Below are 23332 nucleotides of genomic sequence, written 5' to 3' on the forward strand. Positions count from 1 at the left end.
TGAAAGTCTGGGAGGAACGGGAGGAGTGGAGAGGGAGAGCGAGAGAGCGAGAGAGAGAGAGAGAGAGAGAGCGAGAGAGAGAGAGCGAGAGAGAGAGCGAAAGAGAGAGCGAGAGAGAGAGAGAGAGAGAGCGAGAGAGAGAGATATAGAGAGAAGAGAGAGAGAGAGAGAGAGAGAGAGAGAGAGAGAGAGAGAGAGAGAGAGAGAGAGAGAGAGAGAGAGAGAGACGAGAAGGCGGTTCAGTCCCTTCTTGGTGTGTCGAGCGCAGGACCAGGCACGACATAGCCCAATCTTCAGCGGAACAAATGACAAGGGAAAATACTATTTGCTGTGGAGTAATTCACGGGGGACGCGCGCCATCGAAGCGAGAAGCTTTGTAAAAGCGACACCACATTGGGACGTTGAACGACCGCACAAGAACGCCTGTGAATGGTTCGCGTTGACTCCGTCGCTAAGGTTAGTTAGCCTCCATTGCTCCCAGTCCGTGGCTTTGGGGGTGGGCTGCCTCTTGTGTTGTTGGCCGACAGGGTCCAGCCATTCTTTGGAGCAGAAACCTATATAGCAGTACTGTTATTGACCTTATCCACACCGCGTAAACATTGCAGCTTCTCGTATTAGCTACCGATTAAGGGCGAGGAGGCGTCGCCTCGATCTGCCTTCTAACGTCATCGCAGCTTTCTCGGTGAGCTGGCCGTCGTCAGATCAAGTTGATTATTTTATAATTCACAAACACGTGCTACATGGCTAGGCTAAGCGGCTAGTGGCTAAAGGTGCTAGCGGAGCAAGCTAGCTGTCAGAGCCGCGGAGTTGGCCGCCTTACGTCACTTTTAACCAGCTAAATACGCGCTGTAAACACCAGTACGGTTTGAAATCACGACATCGCGCAGCATACTTCAAGGGCAGGCCAAATTCAAATCATGTCGTCCCTTTGTGAGGCGTTTTGTTTGTCTAACTTTGCTAGCCTGCTCACAACTACTGTGTGAATAAAACGCCCGAACGGTTTGCGTGCGTAAATCTTGCTTTGCCACACATTCTATGTGTTATTCCTCTGATAACATGATGTTTGCTGATCGCACACTTCAAATAACTCGTGTGGAACGTTCAGTTTGGGACTCTAATCATGTATATGTTATAATGTAGTAGTAGCATTAATAGTATTGACTTAACATATTACTTTGTTCGCTTTTCACTTGGTGTGACGTAATTATTGTTGTTTAGTCAATGCCAGGCCTGCATGGCTTGGACGTGATGCTGTTAGACTTGTAAGGGCAACCTCATCATTCATTCGTAACTAATTAGCTGTATATTACGTACATATTTGGTAGGCTCCGTACGCTTCCAAAAGTTGTCCCACAAATGATTAGAAGCGCAACATATCGCTAATAAAGGCGATGCTCTTGTTTGTCTTTTCAGAATTTCGCTCTCCACTTTTGTACCATCCGGTTGAACTGTAAACATGTTATTATTATTTAGATAGTGTTTACAATATCTGAAATTCTTTGAAGTTTACCTCAGAATTGATGGTAAAAAGGAGTTACAAGGTAGCAATTTATATTGAAGCATTGCGAGTTGTTGACAATGTAGGAAGTCTCGTGATTGTGTTCATGCTGGATGGTTGCTTTGCATAAGAGCTTTATTTCATGTTTGGTACAACATAGAAGTATACAACATGTCTACACACAAGAAATGCATATGCTGCACCATACACCAAAAACAATTCATATGAAACTATGGCTGTCACTAGAAATGTCCCCTAAACAACTACAATTTATTTTATTTATCTATTTTATTATCTACAAAGTTAGACTGACTTGAAGTGAGAGAGAGCGAGAGAGAGAGAGCGAGAGAGATAGTGTGTGATCATTTCACAAAAACCTGGCTTATTTGTCTAATGAAACTTGAGATATTGTTATATTCCGATTCTAAACTTAATTCTCTCTATAATGTTATGTAATGCATGGTTGTAGGTAAAAAAAAAAGAGCACAATTGTGAGTTGTGTTGTACAGCAGCTTGGAATGAGCTTTCAGTTTTCAAAATGTTTTCATTTTACTGAGCTGATTGCAATAAAATTATTGATTTAGTGTAAAAATGTAAGTATAAAAGATGGCCAATTTTCAGCGACAGCTCAGATCCTTTCTAACACTGAATAGTTTTACAAAATGCATAAAGCACCCGTTAACTGCGATGTATTGCCCTTTTTTTTAATGTTAACGAACCATTTTTGTCATATCTACCAGTATTTTACCATCCTTTTCTTCAAATGGAAAATCAAAATATCGCCACAGGTGATTTTTAAGTAATCGGAGCATCCTCTATTGGGCTGCAGATATTGAGACAGGGTTATAATCAATTAACACAATACTGAATATATGTTTTTAATTTACTTTGTGAAAAACACATGTAATGCAGAAGACCAACTAATACTTTTCCACTTAATTACGCATGACCGACCTTTTTACTTTTTTTTTTTTGAATAATCAACATTTGTTTTGTTTGTTAAATATATATACTGAGATTTTACGTAACTCTCTCCCCATTCATTTTGATTGAGAGCAAAATGCGTCAGAAACACAAGAACGCTTTTGAGACCATGGTTTGTCCAAAGGTTTGTTCAAGAGCACAAATGGCAACTCTCTGGCTGTCAGCATCAAAGCGTGTAGTCATCCGACTGCTCAGCAGATGTAGAACACTCAAGCGCTGCTAGCTAGTGGCTAATTTATGCTCGAGGCGATCGAATGTAATTTCAGGACAAGGTTGTTTTGTTTGTATCGAGTTATGACTTGTGCCTCTCTTGCGGCAACAGGTTGTGTGGTACATTGTCGCGACATACTTTCAAAATAAAAGACTTACTGTAAGCATCATGCCATAAGCATTTGTGTCCACTCATTACTAAATATGGTAACGTTTATTTGTATGTCCCACCGCAATTTACAGCGTTTTCCTGTGAGAACATTAACAAGCAATGTATTCTCCTGTGTACTTTAATATCAAAAAACAAATCCTGTTACATCCTAATCTTCGGTTTGTTAAAATTAACGAACTTAAATTAATTGGCCACTCTCTGAGCAGTTTTATGATCACAAACTAGAAATTTGGAAATTATTATATTGAATAAATAAGTCTTTCTTTGAAATGATCTTTTCATTTTCTTTTGGGAAATTTTGAACATCAAATTACCAGCAGTATCGCTACTTGTCAGCTGTATCGGTGACTACTCAAGAATTGAGTACTCGTACTGAAAGAAAGTGGTATCCACCATCCCTACTTTTATTGTCAGGTCCAGCAATTTATATTGTTTAATACCATATAGAATTTCATTGAAATAATATATATATATATATATATATATATATATATATATATATATATATATATATATATATATATATATATATATATATATATATATATATATATATATATATATATATATATATATATATATATATTTTTTTTTTTTTTTTTTTAACTTGGATGAACAAATACGCTATGTGGAGCTTGACAGTTATTGCTACAAGCTTTGTTAAAATGCTTCGATTAAGTAGTCACTATAAAAGGTAAGACGCATGTCAAACTGTTTGGGTTAAGGAGAGGTGCCCCCCCCAACGAGGATGTAATGGGGGCAGTCTTAATCCCGTGCTCAGTGTGGTGCCTCTGGGTGACTGTTACGCTGCTCGTTTAATTTCTACTCACATTATGAAGCACAATATAGTTATGAAACTCGAAAGATGACTGCTTCCGGCTTATTTTATTGTTTGAAGAATGAGTCCTCAACAGTTAAATAGAAGTCTTGTTGCATCATAAATCACCAGTTTGCCTTTTAGAGATTTACTGGTACATTTATTGTCAGAGCTGTGTGAAATTATGTTATACAGTATATCATAGAGATAATGGATACATTTTTATTGTGCTTCTTTCCTGATGTTTCTATTGTCTCTTATCCTCTTTTAGTCAAATACATGCTTCTATCATACTCATACAGTGGGCCAGCCCTCACCCTGGCCAGGATAGTTCTTGGCCACTGGCAAACTCTGGTTATGACAATTCGGCAGGATATCATTGAATGAGTGCATACTCATTCCTGCCACCATTTTCCTTGTCCATGCCCTTTAGCAAACACGGTATGTGGTGGCTGACTGCTTACTTTTACAGTACTTGTGTTTACAGAGAGTGTAAAATAAAAGCATTTTCACTTATTAATGCGAGACATAAAAACAAACACAACCACTGTTGACCTCCCTCGTCCACAGAATCATAGACCAAATGCCTTACATCCCTAATACTTCCTGAAAAAGTTTATCTGTGGCTTCAGCAGAACTCAGTGAAACCGCTAATGTTAAATTTAAACTACTAAGTTTTCAGTGGAAACTCTAGACCTGTTTCGCTGAAACGCAGACATGACAATTTGGCCACTTTTTCCCTTTGTGTTGAAATCTTTATAAAGCTTGCTTTTCCCATGGTCTGTCATGGTATCTGTGATGAACCATGGGGAAACATCCCAGAAGATCACATTCTACAGTTCCTTCCCTTCTGACCGTTCACGTTTTGAAGTGTTCATTCATGTTTCTCGCATTCTAAAGCAAGCTCTGGCACACTTTCTACGTTTGGTCAAGGTATCGTGCCGGGCCAATAAACTGCCACTTACCACTTGAGAACGAGTTCACAGTAATGGGGTTATTAGGAATCATTTATTGTTTTTTTTTTTTTTTTGCTTGCCTGGTGATGATCAATTCCTCTTGTGTTGCAAATGAGTGATGGTTTCACATTCAAAAGATGTATTTTGGTTCTCAGCTTTAGCAAGATTGTGTCGAGGCATTCATACTTTAAAATTATAGTTAATATAGTTCATGTGAAATGATGATGCACCTGCAACACTTGCTTTCATTTGATCAGAGAGGGAATACTACCAATATGCGGAATTATGTGTAATTATTGAGATATAATGAGATATAGCATAGTGTGATTATAAAAATGTCAACTGTGTGAAGCTCTACCTCTGTTACATTCCTGTGTAATGTTTAATGTAGCCTCTGAGACGCTAACACAACAACAGTCGCCTTACTTTCCAGGCATGAGTAATCATTTCACGCTTATTCCAGCTGTTACATTAAAGTCACAGTTGGTTTAAGCGTGGGCTGATTGGTCCTATCTCCGGAGTAGGGGCACAGGAGTGATGTTCACAAGAGACAACTGTTTTATTTGTACAGTTTGCTGAGTTCAATAAACAGTCTGTGCAGTGTGCTTGTGCTCCTGGACGAGTTTGTTTTTGTGTGACGAGTGATTTTTCACTAGTTCTGCAGTTCTTACATACTTAGAATCAAGTATTCTATCAATTATTCCATGGAATAATTGTATTCGAAATAATTTCTATACTTTTTTATTGCTGTATTTTAAGTGATTATTATTCTTTTACTTGGTATTGTTTGAAGTGTGTGAGACACCATTTTTACAGATTTAAAATAATTATTGATAAAAATGTAATATGTTTTATAAATTATTGTAAAATCCCTGACACAATGAACATTTTTTTTCTAATCAGGACACATTTAGAGAGGGTCTCATGGATTTTGAATTGTCCTACGAAATCATTCCCCACCGGGAGAGTGGCACGGGCCTAACTGAAGTAATGTTATTAAGCCACGTCGGTGCCTTGCTTGCTGTACAGTGCGCTGGTGGATTTTCTTTGGATACATTTCATTGTTTGATTAATTTACACTATCTGGTCACGTTGCGTTAATAGCCTTTGTTTGGCAGTGTAGATGAGACGGCCTCCTTGGGTGATAATGTCACGCAGATACTCACTCAAACCTGGCAGCGTGCCCAGTGAGCTGACGGGGATTGCAGTATTCACGAAATACTACATTCCCGATGTCTTATTTTTTTACCCTTAAGACCTTTTTATTGCAATTTCATTAAGGTGGAATGTTATTGTTTGTACTGGTGGTCTTTAAAAAGCTTTTACCGTGACTTTCTTGGTGTCCGCTATACATTAATAGATAAGCAACAATCAAGTAGGGCTACAGCTATTGAAGATTTTTAGTATCAATTGTTCTAGTGGTTTCTCCATTTATTAATCAAACTGTTGAATTGAAAAATATTTTGCATTAACATTTACAGGTACATTATAAGTACTGTTCAATTGATTCACAGCTTAGTTTATTATTGAATGAAATATTACACAAGAGGGGGATGAAAGATATTTTTTTGGGGGGGCCAGATTAATGTGGAGGCTTGTAGTTTGATAAACATTTCTGAGACTGCTTCAGGTTCAACTACATGTCAATTACAGCATATTTATACTACGACTGAAAATAATATGTTGTAATCAAGCAGCCAGCTCATAGGTGTGGATGATCACCTTTAGTAGTCATTCCAACTCATTTGTCAACCTGTGTGCATGTTACAACTTCTCGGGCCAAAATTTTAAGGATATGCAAACTTTTGATCATGGCCTTTTATGTTGTGTTTATTTTCATTATGATTTAAAAAGACACATAACACAACTAACAGAAAACAATAACATTCAGCAAAGAAAGCAAAGAAAGTGCAACAAAACAAACTAGTTCTTGTTTGATACACTACCCTACCTTATTATCAAAACATACCCTACTCAGTAGGGCCTACTGTATCTGAACAATATTGCATATTATCTTTTGTGGAACAAAGAAAAAAGAAAAACAACAATATACAAGTATTAACTTACATCCGTACACACCACACGCACAAAACAGTATGTATGCAATTATAAGCAATTCTTTGAGCACACAATTATGCCACTGTTGAGTCATTCAGGTTGGTTGCTATATGTTGCCATGGTGCCACACCGACAGAGATCCGTCGAGTTGTGTTCATATTACATTTCATTCCATTTCCAAAGGCTATAAATGGCAAAGCCAAAGTGTTTCCACAGAAACGAACACATTGCTTTTTCTTAAATATCACCCCCCCCATCATGTTCTATGTTTATCTTTTCTAGTTTATGTTGTGTGCATGAAGGTAAATCTTTGGAGCTGATCAGAGAAGTTGTGGATTGAGGGAGAAATGATTATCAATTTTTATTAAAATTACCATTCAGCCTTAATCAAAACTAAAAGGCTATAGGGAATTCGGGGTATAAAATTATACCCCGAATTCCCTATAGCCTTTTAGTTAATTATATCATTTGATAAAAATGATGTAGCTCCTTCGCAAGGCAGACACATTGATTAAAATGATGCATTGCTAGTATGTAAACAGTGAGTAAAACTGCAACACACCTATTTTGATCAGAAAATTCCCAATAAACTGGATTTTTCCAAATTGTTTAAAGCTATTGTAATCTCACTCTATATTAACTTCCCACTGTGAATAATATGAACATTATAATCGTTGTAATTTTGGTAATACTGATTTACCTAAAACAGTGAAGCTTTGCTCGTGTTGATGTCAGACAATGAGGCTAAAAAAGGGAATTTCTTTTCATGTATGTAATTTGTTTTCAGCTCTATATGTCAAATGCAATTTAGGTAATCAACAACTAATCAATTATCAAATTAATTGGCAATTATTTTAAACTCAATTACCGCTTAATATTGTATGACGTATTGATCAAATCCTCTGCATTTTTGTCTTTCAATTGTGAATATTATTACATTTTGATAATCCTCCATGAGAGGAGAAGGATGATCTTTTTGGTTTGTTTATTTGCTGTGCTGGTTTTGTGACATTTTTGAAACTCACCTGCCAACCTCGTAAGAGTAGACTCCAAAGCCCCGTGATTGTTGGCAATGTGCTCCACAATCCACTGTACCACAACAGGAAAACTCACATTGCAATGTTGCAGCACAACACCAAACAGCCACGGGCACAAGCAAACAGAAAGCAGGAGGAGTCAAGGCAGAACTCGTAATTCGAGACAGAAGGTGAGATGGTGGAGGTTAGCTTCAGCTGATTTGGGTAAGCCGCTAGTTTTAAAAGATTCGTATCAACACTACCTAGGGTTTGATGGCATGGGACGACTGCAGCGGAAAGAAGTGAAGCTCCATATACTGTAGATCCTCAAAACGTTATGCGAAAGAATGCAGACAACTATGTGCTAACAAGAACTGAAGTCATCATAAAAGTTGTTTGCTACAAACCAACATCTTGACAAATCGCTTTATGTCACTGAAAGCTACATGCGTGTGTGTGTTGGTGCGTTTGTGTAGATTATTATGATGGTTAAATGGCTAACCATTAGTATGTCACTGTCCACTTTAACATTCCCGAAGTGAAAATGCAGAAAGTAAAAAAGGAAATATGAGACAGTGACCATGAAGCAGCTCCCATGAGCTCAGCCACCTTCCAAACTATCTTCCTTTTTACCAACTGAGAAAGCTCAGCTGTCTGGCATTTCTTGTTGATCTCTGGGGGGATTTTTCCTGGTTAGGTTTGAGAGAGTTTTGCGTACTTCTGTGTGGGTACATTTTACGGATCACTCGCAGTCCAAGCTCCATTAAACTGGAAATGATCCCACGTCACTTTCATTGGCTGTCATCTGGCTAAATTTGAGCACAATCCTATTTTCAAGGATTAGTCAGTGGAAGAATAGTCACTTTGATGTTCATTTTGAAAACATCTGTTTTCACGTTTTCATGACAGCTCAGCAAAGTGATCATAATGCCTCAGCAATTGAACGCTAACTTCGAATGGTCACCTGTTGGCCTTCGTTTTTTCTTTTTTTAACTACCGTATTTTTCGGACTATAAACCGCGACTTTTTCATCATGATTTGAGCCTTGCGGCTTAAAGTCCAGTGCGCCTTATCTGCTGTTTTTTCCCACCGGTCAAGCAAATGTGTGTTCAAGGAGTCAGTTTATGGAACAATTATGAAATGTAACTGAAAAGATGTGAATCAATGACTGTGCTCAAAAAAAGGTTTAAAATATATTATTAAATATATAATAACATTTTTTGTCGAAATTGAATAAGATCTGTATAAAAGTTCATGACGTGTAAATTTGATATACGGTATACAGTACATATGATTGTATTTATAAATTTATGATTGTATATATTATTTATTTGCAGTGTATGCACTGTTCACTAAAATAACCTATCAATTAAACAATGGTAGACAAAATGCTATCAAAGTATTGATTTTGAGTCTATTTAACTCTGCAGTATTCTGTTGGCTATATCCATCCATTCGTTTTCTATAAATATAATGTTGGGACTAAATATGCAGGCATGTTCAGTCTGTAAGAGAGAGGATGTTGCACTTGGTAGACAATTAAAAAAATATATAAAGAAAATGTAATAGTTTCATATCATCACCACACATACCTGTGGCTTATAGTCCAGTGCTGCTTATCTGTGTTGGTTCAATTTTTGCTGCTGCGGCTTATATACCAGTGCGGCTTCTGGTGTGGTTCTTGAGTGCCATTGTGGGATGGATCAGTTGGCACTAAGCATAGGACGATATCAGAATCTGACTGTATGATAATTCTGAGCAAAAATATCATGGTATTAAAATTACAGCTCTAAAATATATGATTTTAAAAGCTTTTTTGTGAAATAGCATTTTTCTACATTATAAAAACAGTTTTATTTTTAAAGAAAAATACATAATACATCATTTGTTACAACAGTTTACGATGCTAAATTATATATATAAATAAAATCAAAACAAATCTTCAGTGAGCAAAACCAATAAACGTATACATGAATTCTTTCAGAATAAACACAACCAATTTAAACTGAAATATGGGCACTTAGTATACAATAAGTATGAATGCAAACTTATAGTGGTAGTGAAGCTGACAAACCAGGAAGTAGACAATTTGATTGGCTGCTGCAGCCGAAGAAGACTCACAGATCATAAGTTAAGGCAGATCACGTGGGGGTGAAAAAAAAATAGCGGTTTTGACAGCTTTGGATGGTTTCAAATCACCGTGACTTTCAAAATCGCAAATATACTGCCAATACGGTTATCGACCCATGCCTAGTTGATACCTTACAATACAAAAGGCAAATTGTATGCATGCATTTTCATTGTACACTTAAAATAGTAGTGTTGTGAATGGTTTCAGTGTGATTAAACCATTACGTGAAGCCCAGATTATAGTGGTATTTAGTTTATCTTTTCACACAAAGCTTTCTATTGTCATGTTCTTGTGAATTTCAGTTGCAGTTAAAACCAGTCACCCCTTTATAGGAGAAGCAGACAGCGTATTAACAAGGATTAGAAATGGCTCTTTGGTTAGTGAATCACTTGATTCTGTTGCGCAATAACAGTTGACAGCATGTTATAGGACATAACTCACATTTGTGTTCAGGCAGCAGATATGATATATTTGTCTCATTTGATTAGCCAGTCTTTTCTGCTAGGGATGAGTTTTACAGCATAGGTTGTTTGTCATTCTGAGCAAGGCATGTTTTTCAGGGCAGTCCAGGACATACACCCGAGGGGTGATGACCTTGCTTTGGAATACATTAGTGAAGTGTAGCAGTGAAAAGCATGAGATTGAAGTATCAGTGCATTGTAATTGCTAGTATGGTGCTTGTGCTGACTCACTTTACTCCTGCCTTGACATGCTAGACTTTGTTTTAGGGGGATTCTATCAGTTAAACCTACAAATCAAACAATGTCTTAATAGTGCAGCATTCATATGGCATGGCTTAGATTTTTGCAGAAAATGTGTGTCTTTACAAACTAATGGTATTGTATATATCATGGTATAGAATTTAAGGACAACATATTTTTAATTGAATAATAATTTAATTAATGAATCATTTCCAAATATATTAGTCATATAGTCCTTTAGAGAATTTAACTGGAATTAAGATGACATTTATTGTGCAAAGCTCAGGTCAAGATTGAAAGGTAGCACGCCCTGGAGCAAACAAAATATAATACCTGTGACGTATTCATGGACGAATTAGCATTCACCGATAATAAAGAAAGCATCCATTCATTTTCTATAGCTCCTTATCCTCAAAAGGGTCTCAGGCTTGCTGGTGTATTGACCAACTTGTATTTTGACCCCATGTCTTTTATTTTGAATTCGTTACCAGATGCATGTCATGTCACCTGCTGGCTTCACTCTGTACCGCACAAACTGTGGCTCAGAGTGAGTCATGGGTCACGACTCATTGTACAATCAATTGATCATTGTTCTGAAATCATAATGCCTTATCGTTTGTAAATATTCAATTTTGAATGTGACAGTTCTGAATTTGTTGTAAGAGGGATCTGACGACATACTTGCTGCTATGTTGTCAGATCAACAATTTGATTTTGCCCGCCAAGCGTGTCTGATTCTTCTTCTGAGGAGGGCTGAAGGAATGAGGCGTGAGGGAAACGCCTTGGAACTTCCCGACGTAAGGAAGCATGGGCTTGGACTGAAATTACTAAAATAATGTGGTAAATAAACTAGAAATATATTAAAGAGACGAGTCGATGATGGGAGATCAAAGTCGGCAAACATATTCATCGTTGTTGACGTTTCAATTCACGAAACGCATGAATCAACCGCATGTGCAGTATCCAAATGTTTAATTTTTTCTTCCGAGGAGAGATAAAACACTTCAGCCTTTCCGACGAAACACGCACTGGGACTGAAACCAGCAAGTAAAGCGCAAAAAATATTAAAAACATATAAAAACAACTAGTCGATGATGGTAAAACACCCTCAACCAATTTATATAATTTACATCATCGCAGGTTTCGGCTATTTAAAGCTGGACAAACACTTTTAAGCTTTGCTATTTTTATTGACAACAGCGTTGAATTTACTTATTAAGTTTAGTGTGTTTTTGTGTATTGACTTAAAATGCACAGGTTCTTCAGTTCTATTTGTGTATTTAAATATACTATACAGTATTGTCTTTGAGGTGAAGTAAACGACCCATCAGGTTGTTTGTAACCTGCATCAGAGCTTTAGCCAAGCCAAAAAACTATTGACTATTGACTATTGAAATAATTGTTAGTAACTGCCCTACTATGCACCACCACAAGTCTAAACATGACATTCTGATTATTATTGTGTCTGTGGAATATGACTTAAACAGCAAATTGCATTTGTATCTATCTCGGGTGCGACCATTTTGCCATAAATGAAAATGGCATCATAGTTGTTCAGGGCTCAGATCAGGCCAATCACGGCTCACTTGTTGTCAGATTTGGTCATGTGACCTTAGAAAGCTGACAGCTCTTTTACTTCATTTATTGTATTTCTTATATGTAAGAACATAAATTCCAAAGGTTAGTTAGGTTTTAAAAAGTCTTGGTTGTCACAATCCTTTTTATTTGTTTTTCTATTTGTTTACAGCAGCCTCTTGATCTTAATGATTGAAAATGGCGTGCTTGCTTTGATGATGTAATCCTAATGGTTGAACAAGCATGCGGGGTCTCCTGAAAAGGGCCTACCTTGAAAGTGCAGAAATTCATGAAAGTAATTCACACTGTAAATTGGAATTGGGCACTTAGGCCTGCAGTGTATATCCAGCCTTTTTTAGAATAACTGTGAGGCTGCTCTGGAGGAGCGTACAGCCACTCAGGTTGCATGCTTCCACACAAGAACATTTCAAAGCTCCTGAATAATTAAGTAGCATGAAGAGGAACTAGGTCAGCCCAGAAGACAAGTGCACCCCTCAGGTTTATTTCCTGCTCTTTGACATGGGAAGCTTGAATTGCAGGTGGGCTTTCATAACTGTCTATATTCAAGGGAACATCTCAGAATTTTAGACCTCCAATGTCAGAGCCTTTTCACACCATATCATGAGGGGCTCAGTCTAAAAATAGGAATGTAAATTTTAGCATCATTATTTAAAGATGTCCATATACAACCGCTAATTCTTTATATTACAACCGAACTGCATTATTTCAAGGCAAATTAAATGCTTATTATATCTTGAAGCTAAATTTAGAAAATGACCCCGCTACAGAAATGTATACATAAATACCTTCATACAGTTTTCTCTTGAAGGGTAAGGCAACCCATGCCACCGGAGCCGCATGCAGCTCTTTCATCCTTATGTTGCGGCTCTCTGCGGACGGAGGAATAAGCGACACGTTCGAATTGCAGTTAGGCTTGGGCCGACAACCGGATTGGCAACATACTGTATTGTGTTTTTAAAAGTCACAATTTTTTTTTTAAACGTTCAAATTTGTCAAAACTAATGAGCTATTTTCTCTTTTGTCTCGTCTGCCGTAAAGTGACACTGTGTAAGATTTTGCTACGGACAGCAGCAGGAATAGTTTTATTGCTGCATTTACTGTACAAAAGCTTCCACAGGCGCATGTGAAAAATTACACATACTCCCAGAGAGTATGTGTAATTTAGGGGCATTATGGTAAATGCAGCAATAAAAACTCCTCCTGCTGTCCGTAGCAATAACAGGCATGGCCACCTCTGGAGGAGTGCCACCCCCCATTTAATATAATTTCATAAAAAGTAGACCTACGATTATATTAAAACATACTGTTGCTTGGTTTTTAAGAACACATCATACTGTAAGAATCATACTTTAAGAATATGAAATTGTCCCATATTTAATTGCAGTCAATGTAGTTTGCGCGATGAGGCAATAGGGCAACATATACGCGGTCAACATTTGATCTACAGATGATGCAATGTTTCAATTAAAAGAAAGAGCGCACTGCCTTCTGAAACGCTTGCCGTCATGGCAGTTAGGGTGTCCGAATCAATTCTCAAATGCATCCAGCATAAAAAAAAATAGTGACCCTTCTGTATATCCATTTCTCATTTCCCGCCAGGATAATAACACGGGAGGTTTCTTTAAATGTTGGGAGTATTTGAAAAGAAAAAAGACAGTAAGGAAAATGCACTAGAGTCTCGAGAAATAATCTTCTGAAAAAGAGAATAGGAATGAATTTGAGTAAAAAAAGACTTAGATGATTTATACTATAGATTCATGGCAGCAGGGGTATTTCAACATTATTTGATGTAAACCCGGTGCACACAATAACAGAAAATAAGTAACCTTAACACTTGTCTCAATATATAACGAAATCACTGTGCTTTGGTTCTCTATCTAGCAAATTTTCAGTTTTAGAATGTTAAACTTTCAATTAGATTTTACACTGAGAAATGCATGCAAAAAAAAGAATGAATATTGGTATAGCATTAATATTTTTATGGGTTAAATAATACACTATAACAATGTCATATATGAAATAACTGAAACTTGTCATATTGTATCATGGCAACAGGGCCAGTGCCGGCTCCCTGCATTGTGGGCCACCATCCAAATGGGCATAAACATCTGACACGTCTGGCAAAATTCAAAACCATCCCAAACAGGTTGAAAGTGAATGTTCTGACTTGTCTTGACTTAACTTGTCTTTAACAACACTTTAAGAAAATACATGTGTCGTAAGACCTCATCGATTAGTGTAAGTCATTTCTTTGTTAAAAAGTATGGATTACTGCTTCCTGTTATTCAGCAACTGATATTTTAGATGTGTTGTTTTGAGTGATACTATTTGAGTTATGCATTAGGTCATGTGTGGTTGCTGTGTCATGTCATGTTGGTGAATATTTAGAGTGACGGTGATGAATGAAAATGAAATATTACTTATGACTGCTCCTGGTATGTGTGCTCTGCTGTGTAAAAAGTGTTTATTTTTTCTCATGCTTTTGGGGACACAATTTTCAAACTTGCACAAATTACACCGTTATAGACTATAGATCAACCAGTATTCTTTTTTCAGGGTCGATGCGATACCGATAATCGATAGCCAAGGATCCCGATAACCGATATTTAACGTCAATATTAATTTCAAGGAATCAAGTGTTTATTGCAGTAAAAGGGAACATTTTAAATAATGCAAAGCCCAACACTTCATTTAAATTGCTTTGGAACTGTCAATCAACACACACAACCTCTCTTGTGCCCCCCCTACATATATAAGTGTGTGTATATATATATATATATATATATATATATATATATATATATATATATATATATATATATATATATATATATATATATATATATATATATATATATATATATATATATACACACACACACATGTGACGACGGGAGGAGAGAGGACCCAAGCGCACGCACAACTGGTAAGGGCAAATGCAGAAAGTTTATTAAACAGAATGTGCAGGTGGTTTGTGGAAGCCGACGAGAGCGTGGCGAAGAAGTCTAGGGGGTCTCGGAGTCAGGAGAGCGGGGCTTGGCTGGGAGCCGGGCTGAGGGAGCGGGACAGGAGGAGGGCTCGGGCAGACAGATTAAGACGGCAGGCTAGCGGGTGGTCAGAGGCAGACAGGGTCGAAATACCAATACTTCGGTCAATTCGGCGGGCAGTCGGGTGGTCAGGAACAAACAGGGTCAGGCAACGGGCAGGCTGGCAGGAGGAGTCGCTGGAAAGCTCGGCGTGATGCATAGAGACAATCTGGCAGGTTGTGGATGGAAGTGAGCGGGCTTTATACTAGGCGGGTGAGTGGCAGCAGGTGTTAGTGTTTGGGCTGATTAGCAGGAGGGCTGAGCAGGTGAGGCTGGGAGTGAGGTGGCTGAACTGGTGAACTGTGACAGAACCCCCCCATCAAAGGACGGCTCCCGACGTCCCAAAACCACCGGGCGGGAGGGAAAGGCCAACGGCCGGGGAACCCCCACGGGCGGGAGGGCGGGCGACGCGCCGGGGCACATTACGACGCCCAGATGACCTAGACGGCTGATCCGGGTGAAGACGATGAAAATCTGTGATCAGGGACGGATCCACAACCTGGCGAGCAGGAATCCAGGAACGCTCCTCAGGACCATACCCCTCCCAGTCCACCAAATACTGGAGGCCCCTGCCCCGCCGACGTGAACGAAGAAGCCGGCGGACCGTGTAGACAGGGCCCCCATCAACGAGCCGAGGAGGAGGAGGAGGCGGAGCAGCCGGGACCAGGGGACTGTCAACCGCAGGCTTAATCCGGGAGACGTGGAAGGTCGGATGGACCCGCATTGATCGGGGAAGAGAGAGACGGACCGCGGCCGGACTCAAGACCTTCTGTATGGGAAAGGGGCCAATGAAACGAGGAGCCAACTTGTTGGACTCGACCCGGAGAGGAAGGTCGCGGGTTGACAGCCAGACCTTCTGGCCCACCTGGTATGCAGGCGCCGGGGTGCGCCGCCTGTCAGCGGTGCGAATGTATCGTTCCTTTGCACGCAGGAGTGCGGCGCGAGCTCGAGACCATGTGCGCCGACACCGGCGGGCGAATGCAAGAGCGGAAGGGCAGGAGGTGTTAGTGTCCAGGGCAGGGAAGAGCGGAGGTAAGTATCCAAACACACATTCAAAGGGAGCCAGACCTGTGGCAGAGGTGGTCTGTGAGTTGTGGGCATATTCGGCCCATAGGAGGTGGGTGGACCAGGACAGCGGGTCCCGTGAAGACAGACATCGGAGGGCCTTCTCAAGCTCCTGGTTGACCCTTTCGGTTTGCCCATTGGTCTGGGGATGGAAGCCGGATGAAAGACTGGCAGTTGCTCCAAGGAGCCGACAGAATTCTTTCCAAAAGGAGGAGGCAAACTGGGGACCTCTGTCTGAAACCACGTCAAGGGGTGGCCCATGGAGTCGGAAGACATGATTTAAGAGAAGGATGGCCGTTTCCTTGGCGGATGGGAGTTTTGGGAGTGCAACGAAGTGGGCCATTTTGCTGAACCGATCCACTATAGACAGAACGACTGTGTTGCCATTGGAAGGGGGTAGACCAGTGATGAAGTCTAACGAGATATGGGACCAGGGCCGATGGGGAATCGGAAGGGGGTGCAGTAAGCCAGCTGGGGGTCGATGACTGGGTTTATGTTGGTTGCAGACCGGACAGGCCTTGACAAATTCACCTACGTCCTTTTCTAAGGTGGACCACCAAAAGCGTTGTCTCAGGGCCTCTATTGTCCGGCGAACCCCAGGGTGACAGGTCAATTTGGAGGAGTGAGCCCATTGCAAGGCCTCAGAGCGCAGGTGGTCGGGAACAGGCAAGCAGTTGGGCGGGCAGGCGCTAGGTGCGGGTTGACCTCTGGCGGCTGACTTTATTCTCTCCTCAACGTCCCAGGTGAGGGTTCCGATGATGCATGAGGGTGGAAGGATCGGTTCTGGTTCTTTGCCTGGGGAATCCATGCGTTCAAACTGTCTGGAAAGGGCATCCGGTTTTACATTTCGGGAGCCAGGGCGGTAGGCGAGGACAAAGTTAAAGCGTGTGAAGAAGAGTGCCCAACGGGCCTGGCGCGAGTTAAGTCTTTTGGCCTGCCTTATATATTCAAGGTTCTTGTGGTCCGTCCACACCTGGAAGGGAACCTTGGTGCCCTCCAACCAATGCCGCCACTCCTCTAGTGCCGCTTTCACGGCAAGAAGTTCTCGGTTCCCGATGTCATAGTTAATCTCAGCCAGGGTAAGGCGGCGGGAGTAGAAAGCGCAGGGATGGAGCTTGTTGTCTTTTGCGGAGCGTTGGGATAGGACAGCCCCTAGTCCAACGTTGGAGGCATCCACCTCCACCACGAACTGACGCTCCGGGTCTGGCATCAGGAGGATTGGAGCTGAAGTGAAGCGGGCTTTAAGCGTCCGGAAGGCTTCGTCTGCTGCAGGATTCCATTGAAATTTGATCTTTGAACTGGTCAGAGTGGTAAGTGGACGAGCCAGGGTGCTGTAGTTCCTGATGAATCGTCTGTAGAAGTTAGCAAATCCGAGAAAACGCTGAAGCTGTTTGCGGGTTTCGGGAACAGGCCAGGTGGTGACAGACGAGACCTTGGCAGGATCCATAGCGATGCTGTTCTTTGAGATGATGTACCCCAGAAAGGAGACTGAAGTTTTATGGAAGTCACATTTCTCTGCTTTCACAAACAGGGAGTTTTCCAGCAGCCTTTGGAGTACTGTACGGACATGGGATGTGTGTTCTTCCCGGGTCCGGGAAAACACTAAGATGTCGTCAAGATATACGAAGACAAACTTTTCCAGCATATCACGCAGGACATCGTTGATCAAAGACTGAAACACTGCTGGGGCGTTTGTAAGGCCAAAGGGCATGACCAAATACTCATAATGTCCCAGGGGGGTGTTGAATGCCGTTTTCCACTCATCCCCTTCTCGGACCCGAACCAGATGATAAGCGCTGCGCAGATCCAACTTGGTGAAGAAGGAGGCGCCCTGGAGAAGCTCAAACCCAGAAGTCATAAGGGGGAGAGGATACCGGTTTTTAACGGTTATGTCATTTAGGCCTTGGTAATCTATGCAGGGACGGAGCGTCTGGTCCTTCTTTTTGACAAAAAAGAATCCAGCCCCCGCAGGAGAGGAAGACGGGCGGATAATGCCGGCTGACAGGGAGTCATTTATGTACTCTTCCATGGCTCGTCGCTCTGGAGCAGACAATGAGTAGAGGCGACCCCTGGGGGGCGTCGTCCCTGGAAGTAGGTCGATGACACAATCATATGGCCGATGAGGAGGAAGAGATGTCGCTCTCGTCTTGCTGAAAACTTGGCAGAGATCATGGTATTCAGGAGGAACACCAGCCATGTCCGCCTGGGCCGGTAGAGGAATGCATACGTCGGGAGTCGAAGCTCGTTTGAGGCAGGACCGGTGGCAGGACGGAGACCAGCTAAGAATGACTCCTGTCTCCCAGTTTATGTGAGGGTTGTGGAGACAGAGCCAGGGTAGGCCCAGGATCAAGGGGATGTTTGGTTTGTTCAGAATATGAAATTGGATCTTCTCCTCATGGTTCCCAGACAGATGCATGGGAACGAGGACTGTCTGGTGTGTAATTAGCCCAAGAGGGCGACCATCCAGAGCATAGGACGGCGTTGGCTTGGGCAAGGGAGTGTGTGCAAGGCCAATTTGGGTGACCAGCTCTCTGCTGATGATGTTTGCATCGGCCCCAGAATCCACCAGAGCCCCCAGGACATGCGTGCCGCCAGGGAGGACCAAGCGCACCTGGAGAAGACGTTTTGGACGGGGGGAGCAAGAGAGAGCTTGGCCCAACCGTATCCCCTTATTTACGGCTGGGCCCTGGCTTTTACCGGACAGGAAGCAACGTAATGCCCCTCTTGACCACAATAGAGGCAAAGGTTGCCCGCACGGCGTCGTTGCCGTTCGTCTGAAGTCAATGTGGCGCGCCCAAGCTGCATGGGCTCGGCCTCAACCCCAGAGGGCGCTGGCGTGGCAGGCGGCCGGAAGGCGTGTCTGGCTAGAGGGACCGTCCCTCTCTCCAGTCTCTCTCTCTCTCGTTCACGTCGGCGATGCTGAAGTCGGATATCTATACGGGTTGCCAAGGCGATGATCGCGTCCAGGGTGGTGGGAAGCTCGTGGGAAACCAACTCGTCCTTTAGGCGACTAGACAGGCCGTGCAGGAAGGCATCTACGAGAGCCGGTTCGTTCCAGCGGTTTTGGCTGGCTCTGGTGCGGAAGTCGATTGCGTAATCGGCTACTGACCTATTTCCTTGCCGGAGCTCAAGCAGGCCCCTTCCCAGCTCCGCGCTGGCATAGCTGAGTCCAAAAACTTTCTGGAGTTCCGCCGCGAACGCTTGGAAGGACGTGCAAGCCGGAGATTGCCTCCTCCACTCCGCCGTTCCCCACAAGCGTGCACGGCCTGTAAGGTGATTTACGACGAACGCTACCTTAACTTGTTCGGTGGTGAACGTCCTCGGTTGGAGAGCGAACAGCAAGGAGCAATTGGTTAAGAACGCCTCGCATGTTTCAGGATCGCCCTCATACCGTTCCGGAAGCCCAACCTGGGGATCGGGTGCTGGCTGGGGGACCGGGCTGAGAGAAGGTCGGCGTGCTGGGTCCATTGCGTTTGGCCAGATTGTACTGTGACGACGGGAGGAGAGAGGACCCAAGCGCACGCACAACTGGTAAGGGCAAATGCAGAAAGTTTATTAAACAGAATGTGCAGGTGGTTTGTGGAAGCCGACGAGAGCGTGGCGAAGAAGTCTAGGGGGTCTCGGAGTCAGGAGAGCGGGGCTTGGCTGGGAGCCGGGCTGAGGGAGCGGGACAGGAGGAGGGCTCGGGCAGACAGATTAAGACGGCAGGCTAGCGGGTGGTCAGAGGCAGACAGGGTCGAAATACCAATACTTCGGTCAATTCGGCGGGCAGTCGGGTGGTCAGGAACAAACAGGGTCAGGCAACGGGCAGGCTGGCAGGAGGAGTCGCTGGAAAGCTCGGCGTGATGCATAGAGACAATCTGGCAGGTTGTGGATGGAAGTGAGCGGGCTTTATACTAGGCGGGTGAGTGGCAGCAGGTGTTAGTGTTTGGGCTGATTAGCAGGAGGGCTGAGCAGGTGAGGCTGGGAGTGAGGTGGCTGAACTGGTGAACTGTGACACACACACATATATACACACACACACACATATATATATACACATATATACATACATTGGGTCTCTGTGTTACGAGATTAATCCGTTCGGCGCTTGGGCTCGTAAGGCGAATTCACCATATGATGGGCAATCCAAACTTGCGTTAAATAGCTAATGCGTTTAGAGGTAAAAACATCAACATTGTACATACATATGAAAAATAGGGTTGCTACGTATATTTAACATACATGTATACAATCAGAAAACATCATAAATAAAAACATAGAAAGGATTTATTAACCTGTGAGTGTCGTTTGTTATGCCCATATTCTCTAATAAGAGTAGCCTAGGCTGGGCTAGCTTTGTATTTCTTGATTATCTCCAGCTTCGTTTCCATATAAATCATCTTCTTACTTCTCTGTTTAACATCACCAGCAATCTTGGGACCTATGGCTAACCCGTTCAACTTGAATTAAGCGGTAAAATGCACTGTAAATACGGTTTTGTAACCACTCACAATCAAACAAAGCTTTACCATTCCACCAATTTGACCAAGGAGACGCTGACCAATAGCAGACCAGCATTGTAGTGACGCGTTGCATGGAAGCAGTTTGACGGCAATAGTAAATAAGTGCAATTATCTAAAAATGCCAGCAGATGGAGGCAAAATAACACAAATACAGCCAATCCCCTAGGGTCATGACAGTTGGTTTTGTTGCAAAGCTGGGAAAATACCGTAAAGAGGGGACGAAAAAACTCAGAATAAACTATTCCACATCGCAACATGAAAAAAAAACGTAAGCCAGGGCTGTAACACGGGTTTTTTTTTAGACCTTATATTGTGTAGCTCCAACAGTTGCGTGCTGGATGAGTGTTTTTCACTTTTTTTTTTCTCATCTAAGCTACTAACAGTCTGGATCGACTGTACTTATTTTCATTGTCGTTCGTACAGGCACAAAGTTTTGATTTAGCTTTTCAATAACAGGTCACAACAGATTCAGAAATACTGTAAAAAGCACAGAAAGAAATACCAGCAGACATCCTCAGAAATTTTTTCTTGATGAATAGATCAAAGACTTTGTGAATTTTGCCATTGACCTCATTCAAATAGAAACAATGTGTAAAATAAAACCAGATACACAAATAATAAGACATTATCATGTATTTAATACTAGGCAGGATCACCGACTGTTTAAACAGATACACAAACAATAAAATACAATAATACAATTAATACTAAGAGATAATACCAACTATTTAAACTTTCATCACGTTTTATCGTTAAACCTTTTGATCCCGAATTCGACCTCTCAAGGCTTTAATTAATTTTTTTTTTTTTAAACTTTGCCTTTGCCTTACTACTACTTACTTACTTTGCCTTAGACTTTAAGCCTTTCAGAAATTTTGGAGCGTAAAGAGGCCAAAACAACAACATTCTTATTTGAACACAGCCAAAACAAGATTGAGGCCCTGCTCCTGCTGCGCTTCCCGCTTGTATTTCCTCAGCCATTTGACAATTCATTGGGAAGGTGGGGGTGGTTGCATTGAGGTATTGAGTACTGAAGGCCAAAGCTTACTCCACTCTGTGGAGAGCTCCATAGAGTGGCTAAGTAAAAGCGTGCTTGAGTGAGAGAGTGAGGTGACCGAGTTCATCCCCACAGTTGGCTGTGAGCCAGCGGCTTGCCTGTGGGTGTTTGTAGCACTGCCAGTGCATGTGTTTAGCCTCTAGTCTGGAAAGCTCTATTCGCTTCAGAGTTTATGTCAAAGCTCTTTCATTGTGCTGGTCCCCTTCCTTGATTCACGTTTTTGTCCCCTGCATTCATCGTCACTGCCGTACGTTTTTGTCCTCCTTTGGAGAATGTCCGTGGAATCGGCAAATGCTTGTTAGTTCACCTTAGCCTGTTTTTTTTTGTTTTTTTTGTGGCCTTTTTAATATGGCAACACAACAGCCATGTTATTTCAGGATATTGGAATATGCCAGTGCTTCTCAATTATTGTTCTTAATTATTTTCTGAATATTTCCTTCCTTAAAATAAATATTGATATAAGTAATAGTGATTGATATATTCTTGATATGACATAAATAGTAAATAATAGTATTTAATTGTGAGGAAATCAACACTGAGCATGGGTTGATTTGGGACGTGCCAAGTTTATTTTTTGACTTGAACTGCTTAATACAAAAGCTAAAAAGCAAAATGATGTCTTCGCCTGATGCTCACATTTTTTTGCACTCACTTTTTCCGCTCTGGACTCACAAATGAGCTCTGTTCTTATTGGTAATTATATTGAAAGCCAAAGTCATGGTTCTGCTATAGAGAGGGGAAGCAGTGTTTTATTTGCATGAGACCACCACCTCAAGATAGATTATTTTAAAATGTGGCAGAGCCAGTAATTCTGCATCTTCTCATTATTAGTATTTTTTTATTGGGTATTAGTGCTTAAGTCATTAACATTCTATAAAAAAATTTTGATAGAACTATTTGTCAAACAAAAATGTTATCAAAACAGCATGTTTTGATAGCACTGTGCGACTCGCAGTTATTTGCATCCACACCGACTGCCAAGTTTGAATTTTGTAATTGTTGTTGGTGTCGTAAAGTGGAAAAAAATGCTGTAAAGGGGGAACGAAAAAACGTAGTAGTCCTCTTAGTAACGTAAAAAAAACGTAAGCCAAGGATTCCTCAACCCGGGATCCACTGTACCAAAACTGGAGACCAATAATAGAAATTTAAAGCCGGTATTGATTTGAAGGTATCAAGCAATATTTTTAACAGTGAAAACAGTGAAAGTGAAGATGCTGGTGATTATATCGCGAATTAGTAGCTAGCTGGGTGTTTACCTGCATGCTAGTCAGGTCCCCACTCTTTACTAGAGCACCTTAGCTTTGTAGGCTAGCGGGGATTCAGGACAAGGCAATGCAACTTTTATGTCTATTGCGCCTTTAATATACAAGGTAATGCGATGTGCTTTTCATGGTTCAAAGTTCGGTCGAGTCTCTTACACTTTTTAAACTTACAGTACATTCCAACTTCCAAACATGTTACCTCCCCGTTGAACACAGAT

General features: G+C 41.6%; 1 protein-coding gene across 3 annotated transcripts in view; it reads left to right on the top strand.

The window, feature by feature from the left end:
- The first annotated feature begins 232 nt into the window (after window positions 1-232).
- ncor2 (nuclear receptor corepressor 2) overlaps window positions 233-23332 on the top strand; it is a 93006-nt gene continuing 69906 nt past the window's right edge. For 2 of the 3 annotated variants that reach the window (XM_088402681.1, XM_088402839.1), the window contains exon 1: window positions 233-456. The gene's annotated coding sequence lies outside the window, so the exon portion shown is untranslated. Of the gene's footprint in view, window positions 683-23332 lie in introns of all 3 variants that reach the window. The other variant, XM_088402758.1, reaches the window with a different exon arrangement.

Source organism: Hippichthys cyanospilos, chromosome 1, assembly GCF_059441005.1.
Source record: "Hippichthys cyanospilos isolate Australia breed blue-spotted pipefish chromosome 1, RoL_Hcya_1.0, whole genome shotgun sequence".
NCBI classification, from domain to species: domain Eukaryota; kingdom Metazoa; phylum Chordata; class Actinopteri; order Syngnathiformes; family Syngnathidae; genus Hippichthys; species Hippichthys cyanospilos.